Raw genomic sequence first — 6,903 nt, forward strand, 5'->3', positions numbered from 1 at the left:
AGTGAACTAACCTAATATGACGGCTTGTTACACAATGGAAAGGGGGTGGGGAAATAAAGAGCGGGAGAGACAAAGTGAGTGGACTTATCGAACATACATGTGGAAGCTATGCACAAGGGAAAATGAATACTTTGCACATGAACGTCCGCTCATTCGAAAATAATTGCAATGTATATATTTACACGTGGATGTCTTTGTCGCCTCTCTGTTGAACTCGATCCGTCTATGGGAAGTGGTTCGATGTAAGTCTCTGGTTGTGCAAGTCTCTGGTTGTCCACCAGAGGTCACAATGTCCTTAGTTGTAGTCTTCTTTGTCTCGGAGTGTTCGTTAGAATGGATACATCAGAGGTGTACCAAGCGGTGTTCAGAGGGATCTGTATTTCCCTATGTTTGGTAGAATAGATACATCAGAGGTACCTATGATGGTGAGAGGAATTTGTMCTTCCCTTTCGTCTTGGTCAATTGTCCTAGACTACGTTACATGTAGAGCTGCTGGCGGTGCATGTTTTAGTCTAGTCTTCACCTTCGTCACTCGTTGAGCGTTTCAGTGGGTTTTACCATTTTCTGGTCTTGTAGTTTTAACCATTTCCATCCGTGTAGCCACCGCTCCATGCTGTCTGGTCTGGTAGTCTACCAATTGTGACGTCCGGCTTACACCGTCCACCTGATTGGTCTAATGTACATTTCGTTACGAGTCCTTTTARGCACTYTGGTCTTGGAGAGTGTTCTATCCTGTTGACACAATGTAGGCGTGGTCACTGACCTGGCCCAGGTCTACATGAAAAGCCATTATCCCATTTAGAAGGCCAAAATCACGCTTCCATCTTCTCAAAAGTATTCCTATACTTAATCACCTATTTTATACAACATTCAGATGCAAACCTGATAACACTTTCAGAGCTACAGCTATCTTGCTATACAGTCTTTCTGAAAATCTCAATGACATCACAAAAAAGACAATMATTTCCCATATTCCATCTGTCATCATTTCCAATATTCTTTATGTTAGAAATATTGTTTCAATGTTCATTGTTTGATGTTTTAGTTCTTTGGCAAGAGTCTCTCTGTAACACTAAGACATTCCATTCTMAATACTGCAGAGCCAAAGGGAAAGTTTCTGCTAGGTATTTACGATCTGGCAGTTAAGTCATAAAACCGGGCCAATTCCCCCAGGAGAGAGAGTTTGGCTATCTGTCAGCCATTGGCCTAGCTCAGTGGTTCCCAAACTTTTATAGTCCCGTACCCCTTCAAACATTCAACCTCCAGCTGCATACCCCCTCTAGCACCAGGGTCAGCGCACTCTCAAATGTTGTATTTTTACAATATATTTATTTAACCTAAGAATGAGTGTGAGTTTTTGTCACAACCCGGCTCATGGGAAGTGACAAAGAGCTCTTATAGGACCAGGGCACAAATAATAATATAATAATAATTTGCTCTTTAGTTAGCCATCTTACATATAAAACTTTATTTGTTCATCGAAAATTGTGAATAACTCACCACCGGTTAATGAGAAGGTTGTGCTTGAAAAGATGCACATATCTCTGCAATGTTGGGTTGTATTGGAGAAAGTCTCAGTCTTAAATAATTTTCCACATGTAACCGGTGTGAAATGGCTAGCTAGTTAGCGGGGTGCGTGCTAATAGCGTTTCAATCGGTGACGTCACTCGCTCTGAGACCTTAAAGTAGTTGTTTCCCTTGCTCTGCAAGGACTGCAGCTTTTGTGGAGCGATAGGTAACGATGCTTCGAGGGTGTCAGTTGTTGATGTGTGCAGAGGGTCCCTGGTTCGAGCCCAGGTAGGGGCGATGAGAGGGATGGAAGCAATACCTATACACACACACAGTCTGTGCCTGTAATTAGTTTTCATGCTAGTGAGGGCCAAGAATCCACTCTCACATAGGTACGTGGTTGCAAAGGGCATCAGTGTCTTAACAGCGCGAATTGCCAAGGAAGGATACTTTGAGCRCCGCCCAATCCAGGAATCTGTTGGTGGCTTCTAATTAAATTAAATGTTCACAGAACCGATTGTTGCAATTTTGATGAGGCTCTCTTGTTCAGATATCAGTAAGTGGACTGGAGGCAGGGCATGAAAGGGATAACGGAATCCAGTTGTTTGTGTCATCCGTTCGGGGAAGTACCTGCGTAATTACGCACCCAACTCACTCAGGTGCTTTGCTATATCACATTTGACATTGTCCGTAAGCTTGAGTTAATTTGCACACAAAAAAATCATACAATGATGGAAAGACCTGTGTGTTGTCTTTGTTATTGCAGACAGAGAAGAGCTCCAACTTCTTAATCATAACCTCAATTTTGTCCCGCACATTGAATATAGTTGCGAGAGTCCCTGTAATCCTAGATTCAGATCATTCAGGCGAGAAAAAACATCACMCAGATAGGCCAGCCATGTGAGAAACTCATCATCATGCAAGCGGTCAGACAAGTGAAAATTATGGTCGGTAAAGAAAACTTTAAGCTCATGTCTCAATTTTTTTTAAACGTGTCAATACTTTGCCCCTTGATAACCAGCGTGTTTCTGTATGTTGTAAAAGTGTTACATAGTCGCTGCCCATATAATTTCATAGTGCATAAAATACACGAGAGTTCAGGGGCCTTGCATTAACAAAGTTAACCATTTTCACTGTAGTGTCCAAAACGTATTTCAAGCTGTCAGGCATTCCTTTGGCAGCAAGAGCCTCTCGGTTGATGCTGCAGAGCAACTGCACGCACGCACGCACGTGCGTGCGTTACCACTCCACTATGTCTCCCTGTCATGGCTTTTGCACCATCAGTACAGATACCAACACATCTTGACCACCAAAGTCCATTTGATGTCACAAAGCTGTCCAGTACTTTAAAAATATCCTCTCCTGTTGTCCTGGTTTCCAGTGGTTTGCAGAAGAGGATGTCTTCCTTAATTGACCACCCATAAACATAATGGACATATACCAGGAACTGTGCCAGGCCCGCCACGTCTGTTGACTCATCCAGCTGTAACGCATAGAATTCACTTGCTTGAATGCGAAGCAGTAATTGTTTCAAAACATCTCCTGCCATGTCACTGATGCGTCCAGCATTGCCCAGCCATATCCGCGGCAGCAGGAAGAATGAAGTCCTCCACAATAGTGTGGAGCTTGCCGTCCTAGCCACTCAGTAGCTCACCATATATGACGCTTCTAGTCGCTTCTTATTAATGGTATCTGTTGCTTTTATACATGTCTTACTACTCGAAGTCGTCTAATTCTCGCTCAAACTCCTGTGGCTTATCTTTCAAATTGGCATGTTTTGTTTCTAAATGTCTGCGCAAGAGTGAAGGTTTCATCAAGTTGTGAATAGTACTTTTGCACATATAACACACGTGGCTGAGGAAAGGCACTACTCCCAATATAAGTGATCCCAAATCAATGTAGTTCTCATCATATTTGCGCCTCTTCGATGGTCCATCTTCCCTGTCTGTTGTTCGGTGCTTCCAGGTAAGGGTGCAGTAGCTCTTTGGCTGCATCAGATTCACAAACTGTCAGTGTCCATGCTAGCTGGGCTAACAACAAACGTAGAATTACTGATGCTAGCATTGGATGTGCTCGTGGAAGCAGAACAACTTGTGTTGTCGACAGGTGCATGTGTAGTACTGCTGGAAATAGCATGACTACCAGTAGAACTGGTATGTGTCCTATGGATGCAGGCCTTACTTTTTTTAATCATTTATCAATTTTCGAGCAAACGGAATGAGCAGCAGCTACGTTTGCTACATACGGACCGTTAGTGTAATTCCCGCAAGAGAACAACGGTTAATTGATTGGATGTTAATTATTTCACTCGGCTACCTGTATCATTGACATTGTGTGTATTTCACTAAAACTAGATAGTTTCATTTTATTTTTGGCAGTGAAACGAGGCTACTCAGGTGAGAAACAAACCTCACCCAAATGTATAACCCTGTTGGAAATATTAAATGGACTGTTTGAAAATGTGAAGAGAAAAAGAATAATATATATAGATTATATAAATTTTTTTAAATGGGAATCACATTTTTATTTGGCGTACCCCTCGACGGCATTGCGCGTACCCCTGGGGTAGCTGATCCGGCACCTTTGATCCTCACCGAAGAGAGAGAGTCATGACAGATACAAAAACTCGGTTTACCAAAGAAAATAACAGCATTGCTAAAATGCTAACGAATCTGCATAGCTTGCTAGTGAATGCTAAAAAAAACTGAGTTAGCAGCTGGTGCTCAACATGAAGTGAACGTTTGAGTTTGTGTACAAAAATAACATTTACAACCAACAGAATTCGAACTCAATGCAATAATTACATTTACAATAAACACATTTGACCATTTCTAGTAAACAAAGAGCGATATTAACACACTTTTAAAAACAGAATTGTAAGAGCAGAAAAAAACAATACCTTCTCCAACAGGTATAGACAGGAATATATAGCCATTGAAACAGATGACGCAACAGGTTCACAGGAAATGAACCGAGCCAGACTATACTGAACAAAAATAAACSCAACATGCAACAATTTCAAAGATTTTACTGAGTTACAGTTCATATAAGGAAATCAGTCAATTGGAATCAATGGATATCACATGACTGGGAATACAAATATGCATCTGTTGGTCACTGATACAGTACCTTAAAAAAAAAGTGGAGGGCGTGGATCAGAAAACCAGTCAGTATCTGGTCTGACCACCATTTGCCTCTTGCAGCGCGACACATTTCCTTCACACAGAGTTGATCAGGCTGTTGATTGTGACATGTGGAATTTTGTCCCACTCCTCTTCAATGGCTGTGCAAACTTTCTGGATATTGGCAGGAACTGGAACAAGCTGTCATACACGTCACTCCAGAGCATCCCAAACATGCACAATGGGTGACATGTCTAGTAAGTATGCAGGCCATGTAAGAACAGACATTTTCAGCTCCAGGAATTGTGCAACAGATCCTTGCAACATGGGGCTGTGCATTATCATGCTGAAACATGAGGTGATGGCATCAGACAAATGGGCCTCRGGATCTCGTCACGATATCTCTGTGCATTCGAATTGCCATCGATAAAATGCAATTGTSTTCTTTGTCCGTAGCTTATGCATGCCCATTCCATAACCCCACCGCCACCATGGGGGCACTCTGTTCACAATGTTGACATCAGTAAACCGCTCGCCCACACAATGCCATACATGCTGTCTGCCATCTGCCCGGTACAGTTGAAACTGGGATTCGTCCGTGGAGAGCACACTTCTCTAGAATGCCAGTGGCCTATCGAAATTGAGCATTTGCCCACTGAAGTCGATTACGACTCCAAACTGCAATCAGGTCAAGACCCTGGTGAGGACAGATGCAGATGAGTTCAGATGAGTGCAGATGAGTTCCCTGAAACAGTTTCTGACAGTTTGTGCAGAAAACCTTTGGTTGTGCCAACCAACTATTCTCTGGCATCAGCTCTGGTGGACATTCCTGCAGGCAGCATGCCAGTTGCATGCTCCCTCAAAACTTGAGACATCTGTGGTATTGTGTTGTGTGCCAAAACTGCACATTTTAGAGTTGGCTTTTATTTTCCCAAGCACAAGGTGCTCCTGTGTAATGATCTCGCTGTTTAATCCGATTCTTGATATGCGACACCTGTCAGGGAAATTGATTATCTTAGCAAAGGAGAAATGCTTACTAAGAGGGATGTAAACAAATTTGTGCACAWCATTTTATTGAGCATATGGAAAGGTTCTGGGATCTTTTATTTCAGCTCATGAAACAATGGACCAACACTTTACATGGTGAGTWTATATTTTTGTTCAGTATGGTTGGCCATCCTCACTGGTTCTATGTCATGTTTTATACCAGCTCTTCTAAACTCAAATGACAAAGATTTGCATTGATGTTAGAAATAATACACCAGCATAGTGATAAGCCAGTTAATATCCCAGTCAATAAAGAGAGCAATTAAAATAACCCTTAGCGACCAGATTGACCATTCAAGATMATTTCTGATTAATCAAAATAGTGGCACTGGCAAAAGTCAGCGACTCAGTGTGATACCTCTGGTCTGGTATATATCAGCTTGTTGTTAACGTAACACTACTTCGCTACAGCCAATTGGCATGGAATAAGTACAAATCTTGCCATCTTGTCTTGTATTTGGAAAGTTAAAAAAAAAGTGTTTGTTTTTGTGTGTTTGTATAGTTCTGCTGTGTAAGAACATTTCCCCATGAGACCGTCAAAAGWCAGAATTAGTGTGAATGATAGAGGGAGAGAGAGGCCATACTATACTATCTCTTTAAGCACATATGAGTTTAACTTCCACTCCTTTTTGACACATGTACAGAAGGTCCAGAAATCGACCATCGGGGCCCAAGCAGTGCCATGTGGTAGAGGAGATGGGTGGTTGGCCGTCAGAGACCTATATCCATCCTGCCATGCCTTTCTAAAGTCTTCGAAAGCCAAGTGAACAAAAAGATCGCCAACCATTTCGAATCCCACCGTACCTTCTCCGCTATGCAATCCGATTTCCGAGCTAGTCACAGGTGCACCTCAGCCACGCTCAAGGTCCTAAACGATATCATAACCGCCATCGATAAAAGACAGTACTGTGCAGTCGTCTTCATCGATCTGGCCAAGGCTTTCGACTCTGTCAATCACCGTATTCTTATAGGCAGACTCAACAGCCTTGGTTTCTCTAATGACTGCCTCGCCTGGTTCACTAACTTCTCAGATAGAGTTCAGTGTGTCAAATCGGAGGGCCTGTTGTCCGGACCTCTGGCGGTCTCTATGGGGGTGCCACAGGGTTCAATTCTCGGGCCGACTCTTTTCTCTGTATATATCAATGATGTTGCTTTTGCTGCGGCGCATTCTTTGATCCACCTCTACACAGACGACACCATTCTGTATACATCTGATGCCCTTCTT

The sequence above is a fragment of the Salvelinus sp. IW2-2015 genome, linkage group LG8 (genome assembly GCF_002910315.2).
Source record: "Salvelinus sp. IW2-2015 linkage group LG8, ASM291031v2, whole genome shotgun sequence".
NCBI lineage: Eukaryota > Metazoa > Chordata > Actinopteri > Salmoniformes > Salmonidae > Salvelinus > Salvelinus sp. IW2-2015.